This window comes from Dermacentor variabilis, chromosome 1 (assembly GCF_050947875.1).
Source record: "Dermacentor variabilis isolate Ectoservices chromosome 1, ASM5094787v1, whole genome shotgun sequence".
NCBI lineage: Eukaryota > Metazoa > Arthropoda > Arachnida > Ixodida > Ixodidae > Dermacentor > Dermacentor variabilis.
The window spans coordinates 98,738,566-98,740,565 of record NC_134568.1 but is presented as its reverse complement, the minus strand read 5'-3'; positions in this window follow the sequence as shown (position 1 = coordinate 98,740,565).

Sequence of the window (2,000 nt, the reverse complement as noted above, 5' to 3'; positions counted from 1 at the left end):
GAAAGTGTAGGTCGGTAACTAGTTCTAGTGAGCAGTTTGTAACCGCTTGAAGTAGATTTATTATTCCTTTAGGGTAGTGTCTCACATAACCCCATGCCTGATGCGCAGCGTTAAAGTGTATAGCTACCACAAGTGGAGCATCCTTTGCTTTTGCCGCCGCCTGGGCTATAATCGACAAGAATTCCTGGTGACGGTCTCCCGGGGAACTGTAAATGTTTAGAAAGAAAATGCTGTTTTTAAGCCAGTTGCTAGGAATGATTTCGATAAGCATTACCTCCGCCCTCGTGTTGCCCAATTGCAACTTATGCTCCCGAAAGGAGCATTTCTTCGGAACTAGGACCGCCAGGCCGCGTCTGCCCTCTTCGGTTGCCGATATAGCTCGGTAACATAGAAATGACGAAATCTTATTTCTGTTTTCTTGTAATAAGATAACATTTGGTTTGTTCACCTGTGTCACGATAAACTGCTGCAGTGGGGCCTTTTGCATCAGAAAACTGGCGAAGTTCCACTGCCATATGATAAATTCTTTAGTGTGGCCCGCCTTTTTAATGTTTTGGGTTGAGAGGGCCTCTAGGACGCTACGTGTAGCTTCTTTAGCTGACGCTGGAGCGACTTCCATACGGACTGGTTCAGCGCGCTTAGTCTGTATGTTTTCTAGAACTTGGACTCTAAAGAGCAGAATTTGATTGCCCTTGATGAATTCATCAACTGATTTTTGTAAACGGTCCAGCGAGCGTTGCATCGCTGCGTCCATGGTGGCAGTCTGTTCGGCTGCCTCCTGCGAGGACATGGCCCTACGTTTAGCCGTACGCTGTGAGGATTGGGAGGTCAATCCCACCGTTCGTAACCAGTTGTCAAGATTGGAGTCGGGCATCAATTAGATGGTAGCTGGTTCATGCCGTCGTCCAACTTATCCACGCTGAGGACGTTGTTGAAGGGAAGGACTGCTTCTCATCGAGAACGAGGAATATGAGCTTATTTACAGTATCTACATAAGGACGTTGCAGTTCATCAGTCTAGCATGACTGCGAGAGAAAGTACCCTCAGCAGCCGCACAACAGCGGTTTATAAACACTCGGTCCTCCCTCGATCCATAGGTGAGGGAAACGTTCAACCAGTCATCGTAGATGAGCCGACTCTCTGCGGGAGGGCTTACACACACACACTTCCGCACAGGTTCACGCTCCCCGCCGACGTCAGACGGTCTTCGCAGAACTCGGGGCTTACGTCAGGAAAGGCGCATCTTATTCCCCGAGCTGACCCCCGCAGCGCGGCCGCCGGTTCTCCATTGTCTTGCACCTTGAAAGGCGCGTGGGACGTTGCCGCCAAATACGTTCCCTCGGCAACTCCCCCGCTCGCGGCAGACCTGATCGGCGGTGGCGTGTTCAGTCATAAAGCCTGGTTCGTCGAACTCATCTCGGCAATCTCGCAACCAGAGTGGCGGACGCGGCGCGTTGTCTTTGGTAAACAGTAGACTTAGTGACGCCGTTTGGCTAGAGGATGACGGTGGCTTTCCAAGAAAAGTTGACGCTGCTGTCGCAACTGGCTGGCAAAACTTGCACCTCAGCGGGCCGTTCTTAAAAACGCGCCTGTGATTCTCCGTCTCCCGAAGGACTCTTGCCTTTGTTGAAGGTTTGCTTTCCGAAAGACCTCGAAATCGGCCTTCACCATTTGGATTTCTGCTCTGAGGCCATCGTTTTCGTGCAAGAGCTGCGTTACTCTGGGGTCTTCCCTATGCTCTGGCAATGTTACCTGCGTTACCTGTTTTCGCGCCTTGTCCGTCTTCGGCTTGACTCAGTCCGCTCATGAGGGCACTTCCTGGATGCACGCCCGGGATTAGGAGCACCCCTTGGAGCGGAAAGGTTCTCTTGAGTGTGGGAGCGACTCCTGAAGCGAGACCGGGGGCGCCCTCCAGAGAGGCTGCATTGACGAGCCACTGGCGTCAGCGAACTCGCACGTCCAGGCGCGATTGCCACGCTGGAGTCACGTGAACGAATTTC